This window comes from Salvelinus fontinalis, chromosome 30 (genome assembly GCF_029448725.1).
Source record: "Salvelinus fontinalis isolate EN_2023a chromosome 30, ASM2944872v1, whole genome shotgun sequence".
Classification (NCBI taxonomy): Eukaryota; Metazoa; Chordata; class Actinopteri; order Salmoniformes; family Salmonidae; genus Salvelinus; species Salvelinus fontinalis.
Window position 1 is genome coordinate 17,999,225 of NC_074694.1, and position 13,104 is coordinate 18,012,328.

Below are 13,104 nucleotides of genomic sequence, written 5' to 3' on the forward strand. Positions count from 1 at the left end.
TATTTTACTAGTCTCCCCAAAACTGCTGAAGTGAAGCAGCTTCAATTGTAAAACATGTCACTTATCTTATCAGCACTGTTCAGGATGTTTGGAAGCTAAGAAGAGGACTGAACTACTTATAAGCAAATGGACAGGGATATTTAGTGAGAAAAAGTTTTACTTATTATGACTGGTTGTCTTATCTGGCTACCTTAAGATCATTACCTCTGCATAAGAGCGTCTGCTAAATGGCTAAAATGTAAATGTACAGATGAGGGAGGGAGTAGGTATGAGAGGCTAGGGCAGTATTAGTATACAGTATTTCATCTATCACAATTCACAATGTAAACAACAGTTTCCATTCAAGACATATTACTCAAACAAACGACTAGGTAGCGTTGTAACCTCATCTAACTACTGAAAAGCAGTAACCATCATATCATCCAGAGCTTTATGGGCTTGACTGTTGTTTTAAAGGGAGGGGGGGGGGGGGTGTCATGATAAAGAATGCAGAGAGCAGAAAATCTTTTCAGCAGAGGTATTTCAGCTAAACTTGTTTTGTAATACAGCTAAGGGGTGGAGTTGTGATGAAGTAAGACAGTTGTGCTAAGCTCATGATGATTTATAAGTTATATTCTTCAAGAATCAACAGTAACTCATCTATCTGCTGAAGAGATTGTCTGCTCTCCACATTCTTTATCAGGACAATAACCCCCCCCCCGACAGTGCCGTCACTTGTTTTGGTATACAGCTAAGGTGGAAGCAAATGGCTTTTTTGTCCTGATAAAGAATGCAGACAATCTCTTCAGCAGATAGATGAGTTACGGTGAAAAGGTCTTGGCACACCAACCTTTCCTGGAATACAGCAGTAGTCTGTCTGAGGCTGAGCGTTCCATCTTTAAAGCTACAGTCTGGGATTTGTTTTTCAGCTAAACGACAGCCCCGCCACTTGTTTTGTAATACAGCTAAGGAATGGAGTTGTGATGAAGTAAGACAGTTGTGCTAAGCTCATGACAATGCATGAGTTATATTAGACAAGAATCAAAGGGTAAATATCAAGAATGGAAATAACCCTTAAAACAGATTCCGAGGAGTGAGGCATGGCTTCTGTAGCTGCTCCGTGGGCCAGAGAGAGGAGTAGTGCTGACTGCTGACTGCTGACTGCTGACGCCATATGAAGTCATTAAGAAACATAGGCAGTGCGTCCCAAATGGCACCCTATTCCCTATATAGTGCACTATATAGGGAATACGGTGCCATTTGGAACACATACATAGCTTTCCTCTCAGAAAGGTGTTGAAGAGCCAAGCAGTGATAGAAGGAAAGGTGAGTATTAAGTGAAAAACTTACAGAGTCAGCATGGAAAGAGGAGACTCGTTTCCAGAAAAAAGTTGAAATCTTTCTCTCCATTTTGTCCCAAAAAGGACTATGAACACATGACTGATATTCCCTTAGACACTGAGGCTCCCTATAATTCTCCATCAAAAGTTGTTGAGTAGCCTAATTGGTACTGGCTGTTGACAAAGTCTATCAGTAACCTATTCTATTCTAAAAGCAACCAATCCTGAACACATAATAAAACCAAGCCAAGTCAACCTGGATACCATCATCTCTTCAACTTTTCAACTTTCCCTCTGAGTACTGTTGAACACGTGGAAGTGAGTTATACAACCTTTATGTGATTTAAACACTGACTAAGTCTCCACTCCAGGCTTTTGGACCAAGTCCTGATCTTTACTGATCCTAGAGGGCTTCCATATTCTCCCAACAAGAAAACTTGCAATATCAGGCGATCTCATAGGAACAAAGCATATTAAGCAACTTGATCAAGGAAATGTTCTGTATCAACCACTTCAGACGAGGTACAAAATATACACTGAGTATACAAAAAGTTGACAAAACTTTAAGAACACCTTTCCATGACAGACTGACCAGGTGGATCCAGGTGAAAGCTATGATCCCTTATTGATGTCACTTGTTGAATCCACTTCAATCAGTGTAGATGAAGGGGAGGAGACAGGTTAAATAAGGATTTTTAAGCCTTGAGACAATTGAGACATGGATTGTGTATGTGTGCCATTCAGAGGGTGAATGGGCAAGACAAAACATGTAAGTGCCTTTGAACAGGGTATGGTAGTAGGTTCCAGGCGATTTTTCCATGCTCAACAGTTTACCGTGTGTATCAATAATGGTCCACCACCCAAAGGACATCCAGCCAACTTGACACAACTGTGGGAAGCATTGGAGTCAACATGGGCCAGCATCCCTGTGGAATGTTCCGACACCTTGTGGGGGGGTGAAACTCAATATTAGGAAGGTTATAAAACAGCAAATTATTAGAGCAGTAAAGGAAACTGATATAAATACGAATGGAACACTCACTGACACTTTACAGTTTATGATTGACACTTGACACTTTTTGACAGTTTATGATATCTGTGGCCCCAAATATAGTTTGAATCGCCAAGCCGACAACCTGGAAATGTGTCAATGCGCCTTTGAGCAAGGCACTAACCCCAAATTGTTCTGAGGGTGTCTCAAGCAGAGTTGGGCCATGCAAAAAACACGTTTCCAAATCACACAGGCATATTAATAAACACTTGTACATGTGTGAAACAGAACAAATACAAGCACCCAAATTATTATTTGATTAAATATGTGTGGTGGTCATACAACATACATCGCTTTACCTCAGGTGCTGAGTGTACTCTATATTTATTTCATACCATATTATGGACAGCAATCTACATCCAAACTACATCAGACAGGGAGTTGATCTGTGCAGGCTCCTTCCTCCCACACAGACCCACCAATCATATTCCTGCATTTTGCACATTTTAGAGCACTATCAATAATATCAAAGCCTTTGATGACAAAAGCCTTCTCACACATCTGCAAAGCATTAATCATTGTTTTTTCTTGGAACACTAAAAGAATGGAATACATTTTACTACACTGTAAATCTGACATAAATACATTTCTAAAGTTTAGATTGCCATCCATTAAGATAATCCTAAAGTAGTTTGTCCCTCTATGACATCAGTCTATTACAGTCTATCAATCAGTTTATCTGTATCCACTATAAGTATCCTAATCTCCGTAAAGGCTCTGAAACACCAGTAGCGCTTGCCGGCCGAGAGTCGCAATTTGCAAACCGAGTGCAAAGCGGGCGAAAATGTCGGCAGTCAGACGTCCATCAGACGGTGGTCCTTTAACTTTGTAGAGTGGTGTGATGAATCACACTTGGTCCTCAATACTAACAAGATCAAAGAGATGTGCATAGACTTCAGGAAGCGAACAACACCCACCTCTGCAACATCTATCAAAGGTCAGAACATAGAGATTGTAGAGTGTGGCAAGATGGCGCCGACAGAGAGGGTAGCCTCGCTTCTAGTCCTTAGGAAACTATGCAGTATCTTTTTTTTATGTATAATTTCTTACATTGTTATTAGCCCAGAAAATCTTAAGTGTTATTACATACAGAACTATTGGATATGAGAGCAACGTCAAGTTACCAACATTACGACTAGGAATACGACTTTCCCGAAGCGGATCCTTTGTTCGCACCACCACCCAGGGCATTTAATCTGATTCCAGAGGCCGGTCCAAAGCAACGTCGCCGGCAGAAGAGGTAGACAGAGCGGCCTTCTGGTCAGACTTCGGAGGCGTGCACACCACCCATCGCTTCGGAGTATATTACTCGCCAATGTCCAGTCTCTGGATAACAAGGTTGACAAAATTAGAGCAAGGGTTGCTTTCCAGAGAGACATCAGGGATTGTAACATACTCTGTTTCACGGACACCTGGCTCTCTCGGGATATGTTGTCGAAGTCAGTACAGCCACCGGGATGCTTTATGCGTCGCACCGAGAGAAATAAACATCTCTCTGGGAAGAAGAAGGGCGGGGGTGTATGCCTCATGATTAACGGCTCATGGTGTAATCGTAACAACATACAGGAACTCAAGTCAATTTGTTCACCTGACCTAGAATTCCTCACAATCAAATGCCAACCATATTATCTCCCAAGAGAATTCTCGCCGGTTATTGTCACAGCCGTGTATATTCCCTCTCAAGGGAACTTCACTGGACTCTATGCAAACTGGAAACCATATATCCTGAGGCTGCATTTATTGTAGCTGGGGATTTTAATAAAGCACATTTGAGAACAAGGCTACCTAAATTCTATCAGCATACTGATTGTAGCACTCATGCGGGCAATACTCTGGATCACTCCTACTCTAACTCTACGATGCATACAAGGCTCTCCCCCGCCCTCCTTTTGGCCAATCTGACCATGACTCCATTTTGCTCCTCCCGTCCTATAGGCAGAATCTCGAACTGTATGTACCTGTGACAATAACTAGTCAATGCTGGTCTGACCAATCGGAATCCACGCTTCAAGATTGTTTGATCACGCGGGATGGAATATGTTCCAGGTAGCCTCAGATAATAATAGCGATTTATAAGCTGATTCGGAGAGTGAGTTTATAAGGAAATGCATTGGAGAGCACCAGCTGTTCTAGATGACTTTGTGGCAAAGCTCTCGGTAGCCGATGTGAGCAAGACCTTTAAACAGGTCAACATTCACAAAGCCGCGGGGCCAGACGGATTACCATGACGTGTACTCAAAGCATGCGCGGACCAACTGGCAAGTGTCTTCACTGACATTTTCAACCTCTCCCTGACCTAGACAGTAATACATACATGTTTCAAGCAGACCACGATAGTCCCTGTGTCCAAGGAAGCGAAGGTAACCTGCCTAAATGATTACCGCCCCGTAGCACTGATGTCGGTAGCCATGAAGTGCTTTGAATGGCTGGTCATGGCTCACATCAAAAGCATCCTCCCGGATACCCTAGACCCACTCCAATTCGCATACCGCCCCAACAGATCCACAGATGACACAATCTCAAATCGCACTCCACACTGCCCATTCCCACCTGGACAAAAGGAACACCTACAGTGGTTCCTCCTTTAAAAGTTGAGAGCTTACGCTGCGGGACTTAGAGGTACCCAGGGTCGCGGCTTCAATGCTCCAGACCACTGCAAGGTGGTGTTAGAGCACTCATTATGCATTTAGGTCCCAAGATTTTTATATGACCAATCATATCGAGTGGTTCCAATGAATTTGATGCGAGCCACCCGTCCCTGGTGACTTTCTTCAGCAAAGATGGCTGACAAAACATTACGGCGGAAGCTAATTTAATTAATTATAACGTAATAACGAGTCAAGAGAAGAATGTACAATTGAGAGGAATACGTTAGTTAATGTAGAGAAACGATTGTGTCACGTTCTGACCATAGTTCTTGTGTGTTTTACTTGTTTTAGTGTTGGTCAGGACGTGATCTGGGTGGGCATTCTATGTTGTGTGTCTAGTTTGTCTGTTTCTATGTTTGGCCTAATAGGGTTCTCAATCAGAGGCAGGTGTTTTGTGTTGTCTCTGACTGGGAATCATATTCAGACGAAGAGGAGGAAGGCTGCCGTTACAGATTGTGCATATTTTAAGTTAATTTACAAAGATATTTAGCAAGTTTTTATTCAGTCATATCCAATACCAGGTGTATCAAACTCCATTCTTTGAATGATGCTGTGTCTGCATGTATGCATTACAATTATACACTTCAACAGTGTTTACCACTCCTGCTTCTGGGACATCGATGTTTACATTTTCTAACTATGCAATAGACTATAAACATGATTTAAGTAAAGGCTGATTTGTAATTCATATATACAGAATAAAAAAACTGTACATCCTGCCAGCACACCCACAAGCAATCAACTCAGGCGGAGAATGACGCATGGAAGAGAGCAGGAACGAGATGGGAGTAACAATCCAGGCTATTTGCTCTGAGACCGGCATAATAATGTAATGAAACAAGCAGGGAGCAGGTATCGAACCCTCAACATTCTAGCCCGAAATCCAGCACGCTATCGACTGTGCCCAAATGTATTAATTGGGGTTGGGGCTGATTGTGGCTAAAAACATTTTATAAATTGGAATCTTGAACACGAGTAAAGGGGAAAAAGTATTATTCGTTTTTCACAAGCGTAGCAGGATGGGCTATTAGCTGAACAATAGACTATTCAAGGTGTGCCACAAGGTGTGCCGCAGTATGACGCAACTTTTAAAAAGAGGAACCACTGTATGTGAGAATGCTGTTCATTGACTACAGCTCAGTGTTCAACATCATACTGCCCACGCAGCTCATCACTAAGCTAAGGACCCTGGGACTAAACACCTCCCTCTGCAACTGGATCCTGAACTTCCTGACGGGCCGCCCCCAGGTGGTAAGGTTATGAAACAAAACGTCTGCCACTCTGATCCTTAGTCCCGTCCTTTACTCGCTGTTCACCCACGACTGCGTGGCGAAACACGACTCCAACACCATCATTATGTTTGCTGACGACACAACAGTGTTAGACAGTATTGCCTGATCACCAACAACAACGAGACAGCCTATAGGGAGGAGGTCAGAGACCTGGCAGTGTTGTGCCAGGACAACAACCTCTCCCTCAATGTGAGCAAGACAAAAGAGCTGATTGTGGACTACAGGAAAAGGCGGGCCGAACAGGCCTCCATTAACATCGACGGGGCTGCAGTGGAGCGGGTCGAGAGTTTCAAGTTCGTTGGTGTCCACATCACCAACAAACTATCATAGTCCAAACACACCAAGACAGTCATGAAGAGGGCAAGACAAAACCTTTTCCCCCTCAGGAGACTGAAAAGATTTGGCATGGGTCCCCAGATCCTCAAAAGGTTCTACAGCTGCACTAATGAGAGCATCCTGACCGGTTGCTGACCGGTTGCATCACCGCCTGGTATGGCAACTTCTCGGCATCTGACCGTAAAGCGCTACAGAAGGTAGTGCGTACGGCACAGTACATCACTGGGGCCAAGCTTCCTGTCATCCAGGACCTATATAATAGGTGGTGTCATAGGAAAGCCCATAAAATTGTCAGAGACTCCTGTCAACCAAGTCATAGACTGTTTTCTCTGCTACCGCATGGCAAGCGGTACCGGAGCGCTAAGTCTAAGACCAAAAAGCACCTTAATAACTTCTTGTCAATATGGGGGCGCTGTTTTCACTTGTAAAAATTTGTTCCCAAATTAAACTGCCTCGTACTCAATTCTTGCTTGTACAATATGCATATTATTATTACTATTGGATAGAAAACACTCTCTAGTTTCTAAAACCGTTTGAATTATATCTGTGAGTAAAACAGAACTCAAGTTGCAGCTAACTTCCAGTCAGGAAGTGAGAAATCTGAAATCGGGCACTCTGTTCCTGGGTCAGTTTATTAATTTGCATGTAATCTATGAGTCGACATGCACTGCATACGATTTCCCCTAGATGTCAGTAAGCAGTGAGAATTGGAATGGTGTTGCTAGGCAGATCTGATGCCATATAAAGGGTCTTGGAACGTGGGGTGCACTCTTTTCAACGTTTGTCATGGCGCAAGACAGACCTCAGGATGGCATTCTGAAAAGCTCTCGTTATAGGCCTTAGATATATCCGGCTCTGATTTTATTCGATATAGGTGTTAAAGACATCATAATGTAGTTATTTTAAACCGAGTTATATCAGTTTATATCAGTATATTGCGATTTTCGGATATTTCTTTGTGCTGCGTTATGAAGAGTTGGACACGTCTGGGCCACATAGCTAATGTTTGCTGCTAATTCCTAAGTTGAAGACGTCAATCTACAACCGAGCAACGATGATTCTGGACAAAGGACCACTTGCACAATATTCTGATGGAAGCTCATCAAAAAGTAAGAACTATTTATGATGTTAATTCGTTGTTCTGTTGAAAAATGTAAAACTACTATTCCGCCATTAATTTCGGTGCGGTCTCGCTTTAACGCACGCTGTATGTCGTAGTAATGTTAATTTTTAAAATCTAACACAGCGGTTGCATTAAGAACTGATGTATCTTTCATTTGCTGTCCAACCTGTATTTTTTAGTCAAGTTTATGATTAGTTATTGATTAGAATAGGTGCCTCTCCCAAGATTTCTCCCGACATTTTGTTGGCAGCTTGGCTACTATTCTCATTGTATAACCACGATTTGTGCCGCTAAATATGCACATTTTCGAACAAACAATATATGTATTGTGTAATATGATGTTATAGGACTGTCATCTGATGAAGTTTTGAGAAGGTTAGTGAAAAATGTAATATCTTTTGCTGGTTTATTCGCTATCGCTAACGTGCATGAATCAATGCTGCTGTGTGGTTGGCTATTGTAGTAAGCTAATATAATGCTAAATTGTGTTTTCGCTGTAAAACACTTAAAGAATCTGAAATATTGGCTGGATTCACAAGATCTTTGTCTTTCATTTGCTGTACGCTGTGTATTTTTCATAAATGTTTTATGATGAGTATTTAGGTAATCCACGTTGCTCTCTGTAGTTATTCTAGTTGCTTTGGTGAGAGTTGTGATGGTGGCTGCAATGTAAAACTATGATTTATACCTGAAATATGCACATTTTTCGAACAAAACATATGCTATACAATGAATATGTTATCAGACTGTCATCTGATGAAGTTGTTTCTTGGTTAGTGACTATTTATATCTTTATTTGGTCGAATTTGTGATAGCTACCTATGCAGGAAAAAAATGGTGGAAAAAAAGTTGTGTCTTTTGCTATGGTGGTTAGCTAATAGAAATACATATTGTGTCTTCCCTGTAAAACATTTTAAAAATCAGAAATGATGGCTGGATTCACAAGATGTGTATCTTTCATTTGGTGTCTTGGACTTGTGATTTCATGAACATTTTATTATATGATATCCCTGTGGCTTTAGGCTAGGCTATGCTAGTCAGCTTTTTTGATGGGGGGGATCCCGGATCCGGGTTTGTAACTCGTTAGACAGCTTCTACCCTCAATCCATAAGACTGCTGAACAATTAACCGGACTATTTACATTGGACTGCCCCCCACCCCTGCATTGGTTTTGTACACTGCTGCTACTCACTGTTTTTTATCTATGCATAGGTACTTCACCCCTACCCACATGTACAAATTACCTCAACTAACCTATATCCCCGCACACTGACTCGGTACCCCCTGTATATAGCCTCATAATTGTTATTTTATTGTGTTATTTTTTATCATTTTACATTTTGATTATTTGGTAAATTTTTTATAACTCATCTTGAACTGCATTGTTGGTTAAGGGCTTGTAAGTAAGTATTTCACGGTAAGGTCTGTATTCGGAGTATGTGACAAATAACACAACTCTAAACTCTGTATGTTTGGGTATAAAGTGTATATTTATGTTGTACATACAGGGCACATTTGTTAAAATAAAGGTACAAATAAATAAATGAAAGGCCTGCTTACTCGTTGAATACATTTTTTTCATCCAAACCAAGGTTAGGGATCGCTGTTCTGATGTCCAGAAGCTGTTTTTGGTTATAGGAAATGATGGCAGAAACATTATTTGCCCAAAAAACAAGATCAGAGTAAAAAAATTGACAAAATAGCAGAATTGGTCAGGAGCCCGTAAGGCTGCTGCTATCCAATGCAGTTCCATCTTCCAAGTGTGTGTTTTCATACGTGTGTGCCTGCATGCTAAATACCCCACTGGGGATGTTTAATACCCCACTAAGCAGTGTGTCCAGAGAACACTCAGCGCCATAGCACAAGCCATTCTTACCTGTAAATCAACATGCTCTCCAACTACTCTGCTTCCTTCCAGCTCCACTTTCACTCCTGTCTCTGTTTAGTCCATCAGAGATATTTATAATTTCTACCTCGGATTTCAGGGTTTCATGGTTCAGTTCAATCCTAGTGCTGGTATCAAAAAACATCCTTCATCTTCATGGTGTTTGAAGTGATGAAAGTTTGAGTTACAGTACACTGAGTTGTGTTAGACCCTAAACAAAGACAGAACGACAGAACTAGGCTACTTTTAGAAATACTGGTAGCCAGCTTAATTATTTAGTTGTGTGTTGATTAACGTCACTGCTATTTTGAGGAAAGAAGCAGTGCCCTAGAGGCCCCTGTTAACCCCACTTGACTTGACTGGATGTTAGGCCAAAGTGTTCCTTTCCATCACCATGCGAGGTGAGAGTTGTAAAACGGATTGAATGCCTCTGTCATCCTGTCTTGATGACTCCAGATTCAGGAGGAGAGCTAAAGAACTATAAACCATACTGCAACTTTAAATCTGACACATTGAGTTCAGTATGTTGAAAAATATATATTCATCCACAATGAGATGAGACTGGGAGTTCATGGAGGGTGACTAAGGGCACTGAATATCGATATGCACTTTCGTCTGCAATTCGACTGCTGTTCGTTCAGCGCGTTTACTTTATGTTACGGACTTTTTTGTTGCAGAATCATGAACACGTTTAAAGTGGCATTTAAATATAGTAGACTTGATCAAATTTATCAGAAATACAGTGTAGACATTGTTAATATTGTAAACGACTACTGTAGCTAGAAATTGCTGATTATGAATGGAATATCTACATAGGCGTACAGAGGGCCACTATCAGCAACCATCACTCCTGTGGCACGTTGTGTTTGCTAATCCAAGTTTATAATTTTAAAAGGCTAAATGATCATTAGAAAACACTTTTGCAATTATGTTAGCACAGCTGAAAATTGTTGTTCTGATTAAATAAGCAATAAAACTGGCCTTCTTTAGGCTAGTTGAGTATCTGGAGCATCATTAGTGGGTTCGATTACAGGCTCAAAATTGCCAGAAACAAATAACTTTCTTCTCAAACTTCTCAGTTTATTCTTGTTCTGAGAAATGAAGGCTATTCCATGAGAGAAATTTCCAAGAAACTGAAGATCTCGTACAACGCTGTGTACTACTCCCTTCAGAGAACAGCGCAAACTGTCTCTAACCAAAATAGAAAGAGGAGTGAGAGGCCTCGGTGCACAACTGAGCAAGTGGACAAGTACATTAGAGTGTCTAGTTTGAGAAACAAATGCCTCACAAGTCCTCAATTGGCAGCTTCCTTAAATAGTACCCACAAAACGCCAGTCTCAACGTCAACAGTGAAGTGGCGACTCTGGGATGCTGGACTTCTAGGCAGAGTTGCAAAGAAAAATCCATATCTCAGACTGGCCAATAAAAAGAAAAGTTTAAGATTGGTAAAAGAACACAGACACTGGACAGAGGAACTCTGCCTAGAAAGCCAGTATCCCGGAGTCGCCTCTTCACTGTTGACGTTGAGACTCGTGTTTTGCGGGTACTATTTAATGAACCTGGCAGACCTTTAGTACAAAGTGGGATTCAACTAATCTAATAATCCTGGGGGTTTTCCTTTCCATGGAATCCACACAGCAGACATTACCAGACATGGGTTCAAATATTTTTCGAAATCCTTTCAATTAATTTGATTGAGCATGCCTGGCACAATATTACCAATGGTATAGTCCCAAAATTGCTAACCCCACCCATATGGCACCCAGGGCAGACTCAAACAAACACTCAAAGTATTTAAATAAACCAGAAGCCTTATTCTATGTCTGGTTAATGAATTACCACCATGCTCAGACTGACTTGAGTCTGTACGGATATTTCTTTCACAATAAGTTAACAAGAGAGGGAGCGAGGTGAGTTGGAGGAAGTATAGTACATGACTAGTATACGACAACAGTATGTGGACACCTGCTTGAGGAATTTAATATGGAGTTAGTCCCCCCTTTGAACTATAACAGCGTCCACTCTTCTGGCAAGGCTTTCTACTAGATGTTGGAACATTGCTGCGGGGACTTGCTTCCATTCAGCCACAAAAGTATTAGTTAGGTCGGGCACTGATGTTGGGCGATTAGGCCAGGCTCGCAGTCGGTGTTCCAATTCATGCCAATTCAGGCGAGTCAAGTTCTTCCACACCAATCTCGACAAACCATTTCGCTATGGACCTCGCTTTGTGCAAGGAGGCATTGTCATGCTGAAACAGGAAAGGGCCTTCTCCAAACTGTTGCCACAAAGTTGGAAGCACAGAATTGTCTAGAATGTCAATGTATGCTGTAGCAGTAAGATTTCCCTTTATTGGAACTAAGGGGCCTAGCCTGAACTATGAAAAACAGCACCAGACCATTATTCCTCCTCCACCAAACTTTACAGTTGGCACTATGCTTTGGGGCAGGTAACGTTCTCCTGGCATCTGCCAAACCCAGATTTGTCCATCGGACTGCCAGATGGTGAAGCGTGATTCATCACTCCAGAGAAAACGTTTCCACTGCTCCAAAGTCCAATAGTGGCGAGCTTTACACCACTCCAGCCGACGCTTGGCATTGTGATTTTATACACCTGTCAGCAACGGGGGTGGCTGAAATACTCGAATCCACTAATTTGAAGGGCTGTCCACATAATTTGTTATATACAGAGTATACAGTGCCTTCAGAAAGTATTCAGATCCATTTGATTGTTCCACAATTTGTTACGTTACAGCCTCATTCTAAAATGTATCAAATGGTTTTTCCCCTCATCAATCTACACACAATACCTCATAATGACAAAGCAAAATCAGGTTGAGAAATGTCTGCTAATTTATAAAAAATTTAAAAAATGAAATATCACATTTACATAAGTATTCAGACCCTTTACTCAGTACTTTGTTGAAGCATCTTTGGCAGCAATTACAGCATCGAGTCTTCTGGGGTATGACGCTATAAGCTTGGCACACCTGTATTTGGCGTGCTTCTCCCTTTCTTCTCTGCAGATGCTCTCAAGCTGAAAAAACCCACAGCACGATGCTGCCACCACCATGCTTCACCGTAGGGATGGTGCCAGGTTTCCTCCAGACGTGACACTTGGTATTCAGGCAAAATAGTTCAATCTTGGTTTCATCAGACCAGAGAATCTTGTTTCTTATGATCTGAGATTCTTTAGGTGCCTTTTGGCAAACTCCAAGCGGGCTGCCATGTGCCTTTTACTGAGGAGTGGCTTCCGTCTGGCCACCCTACTATAAAGGCCTGAGTGGTGGAGAGCTGCAGTGATGGTTGTCCTTCTGGCAGGCTCCACAGAGCTCTGTCAGTGACCATCGGGTTATTGGTCACCTCCCTGACCAAGGCCCTTCTCCCCCGATTGCTCAGTTTGGCCGGATGACTAGCCCTAGGAAGAGTCTTGGTGGTTCCAAACATATTTTAT

At 41.9% G+C, this 13,104-nt stretch overlaps 1 protein-coding gene across 1 annotated transcript in view; it reads right to left on the reverse strand.

Annotated features, from left to right (window-relative positions):
• Positions 1-13,104, reverse strand: part of wdr27 (WD repeat domain 27) — a 192,912-nt gene that overhangs the window by 41,627 nt on the left and 138,181 nt on the right. The window lies entirely within an intron of this gene.